The sequence below is a fragment of the Dromaius novaehollandiae genome, chromosome 1 (assembly GCF_036370855.1).
Source record: "Dromaius novaehollandiae isolate bDroNov1 chromosome 1, bDroNov1.hap1, whole genome shotgun sequence".
NCBI classification, from domain to species: domain Eukaryota; kingdom Metazoa; phylum Chordata; class Aves; order Casuariiformes; family Dromaiidae; genus Dromaius; species Dromaius novaehollandiae.
In genome coordinates this window covers 99129549-99144320 of record NC_088098.1, presented here as the reverse complement: position 1 = coordinate 99144320, position 14772 = coordinate 99129549, and the positions used below count along the sequence as shown (strand labels likewise).

The 14772-nt window shown below is 40.7% G+C and overlaps 1 protein-coding gene across 2 annotated transcripts in view; it reads right to left on the bottom strand.

Moving 5' to 3' along the window:
- Positions 1–13846, bottom strand: part of CD96 (CD96 molecule) — a 67675-nt gene extending 53829 nt beyond the window's left edge. For both annotated transcript variants that reach the window (XM_064522015.1, XM_064522018.1), the window contains exons 1-2: positions 13664–13846; positions 12687–12780 (exon numbers count right to left, since the gene is read on the bottom strand). The gene's annotated coding sequence lies outside the window, so the exon portion shown is untranslated. The remainder of the gene's footprint in view (positions 1–12686; positions 12781–13663) is intronic.
- Positions 13847–14772: the final 926 nt, after the last annotated feature.

Here is a 14772-nt window from a genome sequence, read left to right as displayed (position 1 = left end):
TGCCTGCATGCACATCCAAGGCACTTACATCACTAATTCCTTGGGTGGTCCAGGAGCTGCCCAGCTAGTCGCTGAACAGAGGAGACAACGGACTGATGAGACAACGGGCAGACTAGTGGCAAAGTGTTGACTGACTCCTAGCTCCCATCACACCCGACATGTGGCTAACGTTCGCAGGAGCTCTCTGGGGAGGACTTCAAACAGCTCTAGAGATTCCCTCAGGCAGATCCTACTGGGCATAGAGCAATTTATAGGCTTCGATGTCCCAACTAACAACCTGGGTGGGGAACCTGGTTGTCCCAGAGACTCCCCAGGTGGTTCCTACTGCATAACTGACCAAACTGTACGTAGATGAGATGGCTTGGAAATGGTAGAAACTTTTCCTGAAGATGCAGAAATGGTTGTGTAGGATCATCTCTTGAACATAGTTAGATGTTTTGTATGCAGTTAAAGATAATCAATAATAATGGGTCATGCATGTGCTGAAGGGGTCACGTAGCGAGAATTCAGCAGAACTGCAATCTGGGGAGTCTCACCTGATCCAGCTGAAGACGCTGACACAAAGACCCTTGCAACGGAGAGTCCCATTGCCATCCAGACAGAAACTGACCATCTTGTTCAAGACATTTGATTTCCCAAATGAGCATCACCCTTATGCAGAGATCCTAATAAATTAGGTGTGTGTGTGTGTTTTTTTTTTTTTTAAGCAAACACTCTGTTCATGTCTGTGCAACAAGTGAACATGATAGGACTGTCCATACTACAGTCATCTGGATGGATTCTCCACTGGCCCAAAAAATAAAGATTGTGCATATGCTACAGCTTCCATACTAAATAGAATATTTTATCAGTCAGACAAGTCTGACTATAGAGGAAGGATCACCATAGTTTTATAACAAAATAAAATTGAGAAATGCTAAGTGACAGGTTCACTGAACCAGAACTTCGCAGACGGATACTCTATTTCATATCATTCATATCATTGACATCTATGTATGATAAATTATGCTCAATAGCAAGCTACCATCAACCAGGTAATGATAAAATCACAAATAGAAACTTTTCTGAATGTTGCTTCATCATATTATTTTAAACTTATAAATACCATACACATAGCTTAAAATCCATTGCTCTAAAATGAAATCAGCTGCTGAATGTTAGGTGCCAGACCTTCATAATCAGCTTGTTGCCTACAAGCCCACAGAACAGTACCTCTCAAAGAGAGCCCACACTTTCCTAATCGTTTAATAACTGACACTGAACAAAATGACCATTGTATAGCTGAATACTGTTGCCTTTTTTGACCCTAAAATGAACTCCAAGATTCCTAAAAGGATTTTGCTTCCAGGGAGACAAAGTTAATTATTAGCAATGTTGTACCTCTCAGTAAGAACTGGTTAGTTCAATAATCTTTTTGTCTGAAAAATAATTCCTCAAATACAAAATTATTTGTAGGTGTGTTCTTCCACATCTGTGGCATAAACATTAGAAATACATCCTTATCCTAAGATTCTTGTCTCGTAACCCTACAGCACTGAATATCCGCGGTACTTTAGAGGCATCCGATGCTTAAATGTTGGATGCCTCCCAAGATGCTAATGTTGGTGCCTGACTCCCTTCTTCTGAACTGTAGCCAGAATCTCTGCCCTTTATCTCCCATCTGAACTATGCTTTCTTCCTTGCAGGGATGCCTTAAGAGACAGCAACTCCTTTTAAAAAAAAGCGCCCTTGCGGCCATCGGCTTTACCAATTTTATTAAAGCAGAGCAAAACACACAGCTCCTAAGTCGAGGAAACACAATTGTCATCACAGACAAATCATCAGCCCAGGAAAGCTAACTCAAAAATCAAGTAAAGAAAGCCACAGTACTAAGACAATTTGGAATTATTACTAGGCCCCCCAACCTCTCTTGCTAATCATTGGCTGTATTTATATTCTATTTTGGGATAATAGCTTAACTTTGCAGTGATGGTTTTTCTAGCGCACACACACTGATGCTCTCAGTGTGCTAGTGCCTCCTGGCAATTCTTGCCATCAATAGTAATCTACAGGAGACTGAAAAACAATTATTTGATTACATGACACGATGATCACTCATTGGCCTTATTTCTCCTCAGAGAAATACATCTGAGGATACATCATATCTGAAACCATAACACTAATGTGCAGGGAAGAATCACCACTGGAGTTATCCACCCTTTGTAGACTTAATTTAACTCACGGTATGATCCTCTCTAAACTCTTTTCCACCTGTCTGTTTAATCAATGTATTTTTCAAAGATACAAAAAGACCAACACAAAAGGATTAGAGAACAGACTCATCATGAATATGAGGTCACCAGTAATCACTGTATACCACTCCTGACCTTTCTGATAATGCACCACTTAAGGACTCAGAAATATTTATGACATCTCAGTTACCTCAGCCCATTTTTCCACTTCTAATTTGCATAAAGCAGATGATTGATTGTTACACATCCATCCTCTCTGCAGACATTATGGCAGTACAACTAAGAAATGTTAAATGAGGTGACTAACGAATAACAAGCTCAGTCATTAACAAGTTCAGCTGCAAACCACAAGCACATCTTCTGTGCTTCAGAAAACAGTTTGTTTTCTGCCTGCCACATACAAAACAGGGCAGCTTGTATTCTGAAAAATTTCTGATTTTTCTATACAGCTGAAAAGAAGCACAGAGATACACTTTAGATTTGTGAGAAAGAGTGTTTCTCATCACAGGCTTCTTTATTTTAATGTGCACATTTTAAAACTCACATCTGAAGGCACAGGGACTGCCTAGGAGGTCAACAAGGCAAAGCCTAAGAAGCACCAGTACCAAGCAAGCTCCATCCCCAAGAGCGCCTCCAGTGTCCAATGGTAAGGGGAGGCTTGACTATAGCTCCTAATACCCCATTTCTGTTTTCAGCTCCTGCCAGCTTAGTAAACTTGAAAAACCTCCTTCACGTCTCTGTGCTCCAGCTCCCCCTGCACAGATGTGGGTTCTTCCTTTCACATTACTTTTCTTCTATATACTAAGCCTAGCAGAGCTAGTTATTCCAACCGAACAGTGATATCCCAGAAAACCAGTGCGTTTTAGCTCTGCCAAGCACAAGTGCCATTTTCAAAGCTTCAAGGCTATATCCAGCCTGTGGGATCTGACACAGAGCTGCAAGAAAATTCAAGGTTGGAGGGGACGCCAGGGGGTGGCCGGGCCAATCTCTGTCCCAGAGCATGGCAAGCCATGAGGTTGGACATGGTGTCTCAGGGCTTGAACCAGAGTTTGGGAAGGGCTGCAGGGCTGCAGCCCCATGGCAGGAGACCGCGGTGCTCAGCCAGGTGAGGCAGAGGAGCTGGGACCTTGGGCTGTCCTGAAAACCACTGACGTGGCTTTAGCAGAATGTGGAATTAATAATAATGGCATCATCATCTTTGGGGTGGTACAAAAAGACCTGTGAGATTAACAGGTGAGGAAGAGAGAATACATGGACCTACTGCTCAGGCAATAAGAAGATTAAGCAAAAGAGGATGTTTTGGGCAGTCTCGCCATTCACCCCGGCCGCTTTTCAGCTTTAAAACAGGCATTCATTTGTAAGCAGGTGCAGATAGAAATGAAGAGGTATATCACTAACTGAAAGCACTGGAGGACTTGGCTGCTAACTTGCAGAGATCTTTAGGAAGTGGTCTGACATGATTTTGGCTAGTTTTTCACCACAGTTATTCTTTTGGGAATATATGCAACAGTATTAACACTGTGTTTCCATTTTTGGTCACCTTATGGTAGCTTCTTTTCCAAAAAATACTTGAAATACTTCATTTTCAATAAAAATCCTACCATACTGACCCTTCTCTGCCTGATACCTGAACCCTGGCTGGTGGAGAGCTTTATGGAAACTATAGCTCTCCTCAGACAGCGTCTTTCCTATATATGCATTAGAAAGCTCATCCATTTTACTGGGTGCTTCTCATGTCCTCATGATAACCTGAAATTTCGCTTCCATGCCAATGACTCTCAGATTTGTCTTAGTGATGGAAAACCCATGAGTTAGCATAAGTTCCCCAGTTGCCTGTAAGGCAAATAAAGGCTAAATCAGTCCAGGCTTTCATTATCAAATGTGTCCTGGAGAGCCTTAAAATGGGTGCTGTCTGCCATCAGCCTCAGTCCATGACCACTGTCTATTTATTTTGATGCTTCAAAAGCACCACCTCAGGCCTGAGCAGCAATTATGTCTGCAGGGGCGGGAGCTCATTCTGAGTTAGCTTTTTAATTAAGCAGACCATAGGAAAGATGAAGTTACCTTTCAGAATACTCTATATTTTTCTCCAGGTCTGTTAGTAGCTTCCAAGAAATGAAGCCAGGCTCATTTCCTTTAGATGTGACTGCAGCAGCACTCCTCTGGCCCACCAGCTCCATATAAACTGATTTTTTTTCTTTTGTCAGCATCTTCACAATATGGCTGCCAAAGAGCACTGGCATGAAAGATATTTCAACCTGTATCACAGCAACTTTCCTTGCTATTGATACAAGAATGCTAAAAGAAGAAAGTTGACTATAAAGGTTATGGTGCTGATGTACAAAACCTTTTTAAGGGCAGTGCTCTGATTCTATTTGCAGTTTTATACCTGGGTATAATCGGCCCATGTTATTGATGGTCTAGCAGGTCGCTCCTCCTGAGCCTTAACATCTATGTGTCTTAGGGACTGCAACTCACTGGATTTATGTTCCACATGTCAAAAGCTCCCTTGGGGCTTTGTGCCTCTGTGAGTAAGCTCTGTTTAATTTTTGATTCCTGAATTTTCTCCAACTTTCCATTTATCATGCTTTTCCCTTTTGGAAAGGTTGTGCTTAAAATGACCCATTAGGGTATGCAGGGACAACCTGTGCTCATAGCAAGCCAGTTTCATGCATGGAGACAAGCAGTCAGATTGGCAAGACCGTATGATGAGATACCTCAAAAATTAAATAGCATTGAAGGGTGAGAAAAGATTAAAAGAGCACGGAGCAATTAAGTAGATGTCTTAGATTTTGAACTTATTTTTACTTTTGCATTGATTCAGACAAGTGCAAAGGCAGATGTCCACACCTTGATCAGATACGGCTGTGGAGACACAGGGACTTTAAGTTAGGCAGTTTGCATCACAAGAGCAATAAGGACAGGCTAGCACTGTCTTCTCAATAGGACAGAAGACATGCTGAATTGCCACTTACCGCTGCCAAGTTTAGGTCCAGCACTGATATGGCTGCACACAGTGTAATGAACCTGCTGGAAAAATAGATTTAGCCCTAAAAAAGTAAGGAACAAGATGAAATATTGTTGTGGTAAGCTCTCCACTTACTTCTAAGGCCAGAACTCAAGTGGTGTAATATGGGATTTCCATCACAGAGAACTCAAACAGTGCCAGTGCTGAACACTACGACCAATAAAGTTTGGAGCCACAGGAAAAGAAAATTTTGAGTTTTTAAGCCTCTATTTTAACTAAACTTATTGAGTATTATAATGGTGAGGTTCTCCTTCTTCACTAAGCACATAAAATGAGAAAGGAAGAGTACTTCCCTTTGTGCTTGATTTGCATTATACATCCATTTTAAGTCAAAGGTCAGCAGTACAAAAGCAGATTGCTTCTGATGATACCACAAGCATTTTACAATGAGGCAGAAGAAATCCTGATTAGCAGAAATTCCATTTTAATCTATGGAGTATAAAATAGAATAACATGTTTTACAAAGATAAGGATAATTACAGCAGAAAAATAAGCAAGCAGACAAGAAGCTTTTCATTTATACATGCAAAAGCTACTGACTATCTCAGGCCTACCTGGGTTAGATTTCAGAGTTCATTTCATTCTAGTATTGTTTTAAGAACAGATATTTGTTTCATCCGTGTCAACAAGCCTTGCTGCCTTCCCTTGAAGGGCAGGGTTCACTGGGAAGGCTTCATTCTTTCAAGCTGAGAAATGACAATGCGCAGAGAGGATTTCTCCTTCATGAGAGGTTGATTCCAAAAATGTCTGTCTTTGCTTTCCCTACCATCAAAATTCATCACACACCTCTGAGCTGATATCCTATTTAAAATCCTGAAATTATAAATAGCCAATAGACCTCAACAAGTTTATCCTGTTTTCCAACATTATTACTTTTTAGCAAGTTACTATGCTTAAGCAAGTTGTTTTGACATGCTTTTAGAAGAGTTTGCATCAGCCATAAGGACAGGTTTATAAGAAGTGTGATATTAATTTTCCTCAGTCTCAGCATGTTTGAAGAAAAAAAAAACCCACAGAAAGTAGCTATGTGAATTATTAGCCTCACCGCTCTTCATAGAGGTTCCTGTAAAAAGAAGGGACAGAAAACAGTTTTAGATTCTCACTACCCATATAATTCACCTCGACCTTGGGGAGGAGAGGGAAAAGGAGAGCAGCCTGATACAAAGAGACAGAGGTCCTCAGCTGTTTTTGAAAGTAGGATGTAAGCCTGAGTTTTCAAAAAAAAAAAAAAAAAAAAAAAAAAAAAAAAATTAGTACATTCAAATCTAGTTACTAGACCTTTGGTGGCAGCTCAGGGACCTGTGGCACCACCAATAAAAGTACTGAACAAATGCACACAGTGTCTAGAAAATAACCATTAGTTATTCTTAATTAGTACATTTTGGGCAAGGCTGGCCTTTATACCTCTCTCTCAAACTGTGCTGGTGACTTTATGCCCTGGCCCCTGCAGAGAAGCTATATAAAGCTCATTATACCTGTAATGTCATGCCTCTTCCAGGACCAGGCAGAATCATCAGGCCCTGAACAGATCTTAACAGACCAATTCATAACTAAGTTTTTTTTCTACTCAGCACAGGAACTGAGGGAAGCAACACAACAAGAGAGGGGGGAAAAAAAAACAAAAAAGAAAGAAATTCAAAAATTATCAAGACCTAGTAATAGGTTTGTGAGGTCAAGCCAGAATTCATAACTTGTGTGTAGGTTTCCCAGATACATACAATGTCATTAACCTACTAGCGTCGTTTTATCACCCTGGCTTTCTGGCTAAGATGACTCAGCTACACCACCTACTATCATTCATAACTGTCATACATCCTTAGAACACTCTTGTCATTTTGTCTTTACATGCACATCCCTGTGATACCACTTACAAAATACTTTTAAGGAAAAATTTATATTTTCCTATTCATCACATACAGTTATTTAGGTCACCAGGCAGTAGCCACTGCAGGTAGGCAAAAAAAGTAGTGTTTAGGCTTAAGTGTCACATATCTGAGCTAAATTATTGCACCGCTATGATCCTCAGAGGGCAAAGAGGATTCCATAGGAGAGAGAGACAGTTGTCTGTGGGACTCTAGTAGTGACTAGCTCAAGCTAAGTCAAAAGCCAGAACTTGTGCTATATTGATGATACTTTGACACCATCTCTAAAGCAGCTTGCTAGCTTTAACAGACATTAGCTATGTATGCACTTCAGTTAACAAAAAAGAAACTGAAAGCCATACATCTTTCTGCACAAGAGTTAAGCAATACTAGAAGTGAGGGTTTTGTTTGTTTCCTGAAAGAAGGTTATTATATCCCATCTTCAATTAAATTTTTTTCTCTGTGGAGCCATTTGCCATTGAAGCTTACATACGCCACAAACTCTTACAACTTAACCCACATCCCAGCTGCTGAACTAGAATTTAAAAAGAAAGCACTACCTGATACATCCGGAAGCCTTTTCCACAGCATCTGTTGTGAGTCAAGGTCAATTTGAGGGTAGCCAGAAAGAGACAGACAGACAGAGGGCCCCAGTGAGAATGCACTTGACCCACACTAATCCTCCACCTCTCTGGAGGGTTCAGATCCATCAGGGAGCACCAGTCCCCGGCACCACCAAACACCCAAGGCTCTGCTGAAACCCAGCAACTTCTGGAGGAGCCAGCCTTCCTGCCACCATCCTTGAAGCAGAGTAATGGTGTGGAAAAGGCGGTTACCAGAGATACTGGGACACGGGCAACATCTATTTCAAACAACCATGTTATGCCCAATGGGCTACAGTGGCGTCAAAGGGTATTTGTAGTGTTCAAAGCCAGGAAAACTCTGCTTGCTCCTTCTCCACCATGAGAATAAAAAGCTTCCCCTCCCCATCCCAAGATGTCAAAACATCTTAGACATGAAAAAGATTAAGAGAGATTATTTAAGACTGTCCAAGGTGGCTGTGGGACCATGCACTTAATGAGAAGAAAAAACTACAGCATTATAACCAAGTTTATTGCCAGCAACAGCTGCATAACATGAAATGAAGATGATACTTTAAGCCCACAAACTAATTGGTAGGCTGTCAATATACAACTTTAGCTCATCAGTAGTGCACTACCAGCAGTCGGTGAGCAGGACTACTTGTGGTGAGGCTGAGAGACAGAAGGTTGTAACAATAGCGTGTCTACTATTACTTCTGTCTAAGGAGAAAGTTACTGTCAAAACCTGTTTCTGACAAAAGATACTATTTCTGTCAAAACAGACATCATATAGTTACATAGGCATTTGGAAAAGGTTTTATTTTGTTTCATGAAGATTCACTTTAGTGTTCTTGGACTTGAAATCTTTCTACTTTTCTTTGAAAAATGAAATTAATTGTACAGAAATAAATTAAAGCTTTGCATTTGAAAGAATAAGCTGTAGTCTTGAGAAGTCTCTGATGGGCTCCCTCAGCTTCTGATTTTCTGAAGCTCACAGTACCCTGCTGGATATTTGGCATGAATACACAAAGTGGATCTTATCCACTACACACAACGAACAACACTGTGCAGAGTCAGCACAGCATGGTGTGCTGTGCTGCTCTGTTGTTGGGTATTCGTAGAATGAAGAGGGAAAAGCGAGACACTGCATAAAGGTATCAGCTGTGCTATTTCCACAGTATGGCCCTAAGTGAAGCAATAGACCTCCCGGGATGTCACCATTTCTAGCTCTAGAATAGAAACAAGATCCGACTGCAAAAACAAGAAGTTCAATCCATTCATATTCCTGAAGCTTTTGGCAGTTTTCAGATGAAAGGTCCTATATGAAATCAAGTTTCTCTTTAATTAGATGCATTGCTAGCAAGAAGAGAGATTCTCCTGAGCCACAGACTTCCACGGCCTTCAGCCCATCCCTACCTAGCAGCACCCTCCTGGCCGCTCACTCCTCAGGGCCCCTTTGGGAAAGGCAAGGCCTGCATCCCAAATCCCATCATCGCCTCCTCTCCATCATGCCACATAACATGTTCAGGTCCACTGTTTGCCACCTGGTTGTGTTTGAATGTCAGAGCAAGCATCACGGCAGGGACTACCTGTGTGAAGGAGACACTGCTGATACAGAAATCAAAGCACAGAACAGACACAAAGAAATAGCCCTGGAAGGTCAGGGGGACTTCACTGCTCAACAGAAAAGCTGCTCACGTGGCAAGACCACAACCGTTAGAGAAAGTCACTCCTGCCTCCATGCTGCCATCTAATCAATGACTACAAATACTTGTCACTAGACAGGACTAGGAATCTCCCCTCGCACCAAGACATCTCCATTCACACAAAGGCAACATGGGTTGCAGGGACCCACAAGAAAGGGCAAGACAATCTAAGAACAAAGTAACTCCTTTCACATGCCTTTTTTTTTCTTTTTTTGGTTCACTTCTTGCATGTTTAACCCAAGATGCGAGTCAGCCCCTGCAGAATACAGGCTGGTGGCTTAGTAGGGTACAAATGCTTCAGGTGAAGCAAATGAAGATGATAACTGGTCAAGAATCACCATAGATACAGAGGTGGGATGTCTATGTGAAACATGATGTATGAATTTGGTTTATTTCCTAATCACAGATCAGTGTTTCTTATCCTTGGGCTATCAATCTGCTAGGACATAGTAGACTGCGTATACCTTGCTCTGCATATGATATTTTAGGTTCCACTCTTCCACTGTATGAAAGCATATCTGTCTTTCTGATTCTAGTGCCATGTCCCCCCCCCCCCCAACTCCAAAAGCTTTCCTAGTTACACAGTGCATAATTCAGAGTTTGTTCACCGCTTTGTGTCATGGATGGTATTTAAAAGAGCAAGCCATGCTCTTCTTTTGTCAGCTTACGGTGTATTTCATCTCCCACTATCTCACAAAGTGACAGCTTGATTATAATGTAATTACTTTTTTTAGTGAATCTAGTGCATAGTTTTATTTCCAGATGGGTTTATGTTCCTTATATTTAAGCTCATTATGAACAAGAAGACTGCGCTGGGAAAATACAAAGCAAGCCTTTTCTTCTCACTCGCGCTCGCTCTCTCTCTCTTTTTTTTTTTTTTTTTAAATCAAGGTGATCATTATGAAGGGCCTATATAGTGAGGGAAGAAGTACCAATATCAAAGATGAATCTCAAACATGAGAGCATAAATGAGCTTGAGAGCCCTTTAAGACATTTATATGGAAATTGAGAAAATAAATGTTTAATTTTCATTGCTTGAAATTTAGTAAACATAAACATAACATGCTGAATAGCTTCAGTATCCAAAAATCAAGTATCTGAGCAGCAAGGGCTGGAGTGTGGCTGCAGACAACTACAGCAGGGACAGTGCCAATTCACAAATTGGTGAAATGAAAGCCTTCTTTATTCAGTCAAACCCAAAGCCTCCTGTGGCTGGGTACTTGCCAAAAAGCTCATTTGCAAGTCAAGTATTATTTGTTGATGCTAAGAAGCACAAGCTGATACATTGTGCCAAAATGCGTGACAAGAAAATCCATTCAAATCAACAGTGCTTTGCAGCAGAAACTGTGGTTCTTCTCTGAAAACTGTCTTAGTAAAATGGCACCCTGTGGTTTCCTGTTTATTGCATCCCAGTGACTTCCAAATCAAATACGATCAGCTCAGACGCAAGTGATAATGATTTTTTAAATGGCTACTTGTATAAAAATAAAACCAGATTCATACAGCGGAGATGTGCTCTCCAAGGCATGCGTCACAGCATAGATTCTACAACTGGTCTTTAGTCAATAATCCTATTAATGACTCAGAATCCAGTTTCTTTTCTATCATCCAGCTTGCCACCTCCCAGTGTTAAAGGGAAGAAAAAAATCCAGAAGCAAATACTAAAATAAAGATGCTAAATTACCCCAAGAGTGAAACAAGATCCACTTCGAGGTCCATTTCTTTAGTAGTGCTTTTACTACAGCAGCCAGCCTGTGCCCTGTATCCAAGCTTCCTGCTGCTGAAAATGCTCACACTTCATTCCTTACAACATGTCAAGACTGTTCCGCTTTGACCAGAGTTTGCTACAAAATATATATCCTGAAAGTAAAGGGAATTTTCTTTTACAAAATATGCATGCTTTCAACCAGTTCTGGGCTTATTTTCCCCACATTTCCAAGTTTTAAGTCACTGATGGCTGATCTAATCTGCTGTAATGAGAATACTGCTCACTTTCCACACAGTATCTGTCCAGCAGCTCTCCTGGGACACTTTAGACTAGCATTTAGAATTCTGATATTCCAGACACGTATTCTACCTTATTCTATTGCCTTGCCACAGACCTCAGTACACCAACTTCATTGTTCATTTGTCTGGGCCTGTCAGGTTTTCTATTTCCACACTCCCACCTCAGTACAAGTATTCTGTTATGTGGTGGGAAAATGCAAAGATTATCACATACCACAACATCATTTACTCACTCTATCAAACAGGAACTATTGATTGATTAAGCTTGCTCAGTAACAAACCTGTAACATAATTTTATCACAAAATTGCTTAGTTCTCTGTAAGAATTGCACCATAGAAATTCAGATAAAATAGCTGAAACACTGTTGCTTTGCTGCTACCTTTTCAAGTGAAAAAATCAACACTATAGAAACAAAAACTAGATATCTAGAGCAAAGAGAAGGGGAAATAATGTGAGAGAAAAATCAGATATGAAAGAGAAAAACAGCTTATATTACAAGCTTAGCAGGCCCTGGGGTACTGTGAAGGTTTCTGAATGGATAAAGCATTTCCAGTAATTATGATGAATCAAATACTGTCAACCTCAGGTTTACCACAAAAATGTCCTGAGAACAGGACAACTGATTTTTTTTTTTTTTTTTTAACTGAAATCAAGTTACTGACACACTTAAATGGCTAGGACCTGGCTACCAAAAAAGCTTTTTTATGGGATTTTTCAAGACTTTTAAAAGTAATCCCAAACTACTACTATTTTTTCTATTTTTTTGAACACAGTGCAACCTATTCCCTTCCCCCTCAGTCAACTCAGATGAGCATTTTTGTAGATGAGCCACGGATCATCGGAAAACCAATACCACTATTGAAACTACCTTTTTCAAAGCAAATCAACAAGAGGAGGTCAGATGGAGTTCAAACACTTGCCATTCTTCAGCAGTTTCAAATTTCCCTTTAAGCTCCACAATAAGGCTTAAAACTGTCCCTGCTGAGGCCTCAGGAGTCTACTTCCCCTTCAATTCTCTTTTCACGCATGTTTTGGCAATTAATCGATGCCGAGGCAGCAGGTTTCTTCCTGATACTTCCAGCAGAGACCACGACACCATCCAGGGAGGCAAAGACCTAAGGAGGGGCTGTGACTGTAGACATCCCAAACCCGCAAAACAAAAAGGGGTTGCAGAATAAAGTTGTCGGTGGGAGCAGAGAAGGCAGGGGTAGGACTGGGACTCTCCTCAGCCAGCACCAGGGCCTGGGAGCAGTCCTCCTCTTCAGCTTACCTGACTCCTTGTCCACCTTCTGGAGAAACTGGGGCATGGCTGAAGGTGATTCCCTAATGTCCAGGGCTGCACCTTTGTTTAGCTTTGTTCCTCTCTAAAAGAGAGCCAAACTAAGAATTAAAGATCATGGCAAAAAGGAAATTTGAAAGCAGCACTTGCCAAATTCCCTTTTTTCAACATGCAAAGGATGTAACTTAAAATTAAGACCACAGCACCAGTCTTTTGAGATACAATCTAAAGGAGCCTTCAGCTTCTTCATATGGATGTAACAGAGCAAACTTATTTCTAAATGGCATGTGACAGGTTAATTTTGCAGGGTTTTTTTCATCAAACGAGGAAGTGGCCCAGAGGTCAAAGTTTTATATGAATGAGAAGCATCAAGCTGGTGACTGTATTACAAAACGAAATGCTGAAGTATCTGTTAAAAACTGAGTCCATCAAAAAAGGGTAAAAGAGTCATTTCAAGAGTCTGATTATATGACTTCATTAAGAAGATTTTTTTAATCAATACATGGTATACAGTCTACATAATTCAATTTGAGAACATTTTTACTAGATTATATCTTGACAAGACTGCCTTATAGGTCACTTTAAACTCAATTTTTATCTGTCTAAATAATGAACTCTAGAAGGTTAAGAGATTAGCACTTCAGAGTATTTTTAGTACAATCAAAGCTTTTCCGAGAGGAGGCTATCGTAGTGCCATTGTCAAAATCTTGCCTGGAATATCACACGGACAAGACAAAAAAACCCACAAGAATTAATATATTTGAGTCTCCTCTGGCAAGACAAAATAAAGCACAGGCGAGGTGCTAGAAGAAATCCAGATAGTTGCTGCCATTAATGAAAAAGCTTGCCCCAAAATAGCTGAAGGAACACTAAAACACTAAAAAACTAACAACCACTTCCCCAACATAAAACTATAAAGTATGAATGGTATAAATCTGTAAAATTTTATTTAAAATACAGTTAAATACCTTATTTTCCACATGCAATTCTTGACTCTTCCTTCTTTTCAGTCATAAATTATTGCTACCTTCATTCCCCAGAAGAATTTCATTCTTTTTTATGTATGTGGAAACCACGACCCCGCTTCTACTCTGCATTTTTGTTTTCAGCTTCCAGGGAGACTAGTATGTGCAAATCATAGCATTTTTGTTCTCTCTGACTTGCACTTCCATGTACAGAAAACAAGACAGGAAAGAAAATTAAGAGGTAGTCTGACCTGTTTTTCTTGCCAGAAGGGAGGATCCAATTATATCTATGTCACTTTCGACAGACTTCTGTCTCACTTACTCTTCGACAACTGCCAGCAGCAGAAATGCCACCATTTCCCCAGGCAATCTAGTCCAAGGCCTCCCAGTCTTTTAGCATGAGGAAGTTTCTTATTCCTTCTAAGCCACAGAAACCCATTACATGCTGTCTTCTCTTGCACGGACAGAGAGAGTTGATCACCCTTTCACTGCAGCAACACTTTACTTACTGACAGGCCACTGTGTCCCTCAGTTTCAGTAATCTGTACTCAACTATTCACTTCCTTCAATCCCCCCTAATGTTTTCCAGAGTCCAGTCATCTCCCAGACGTAAGAAAATCCAACCCCAAATGCCTACAGGAGCTCAGGGAGAAGGATGGCTGTACATCTACAGGCACACTGAATGGAGAATCTCAAAAAGGGTGCATTCATGCTTGCACTGGAAAAAAAAGAAATAGGGGTATACTCCCCCCATTCAGCAGAAACTACTAGAGCCTGCGCTTACTATGAAATACCAGGCCAAGCTGTAACTAGGCTCTTTGCTCGTGCCAACTGACAAAGGCTTGCTTTTTGTGTCGTGTTTTGCCATTAGGCTCATTACTGTGTCCAGAGCGTCTATTTTCTTACTGACTGAAACAATTACATGTGACCTGCTTACATTTTCTATATGATGAATGGGTAACTGTGATTATCCAGAAGGAGGGTAATTAAAAGTAATATAAAGCCAACTAGACAGAGATAAGTGAATATTAAAGCATCTGACCTGGCCAGGTGCTTGAAGATACTACTGAAAAGGTCTTCACGTAAAAACCAAATTATCACTTTGACAGATT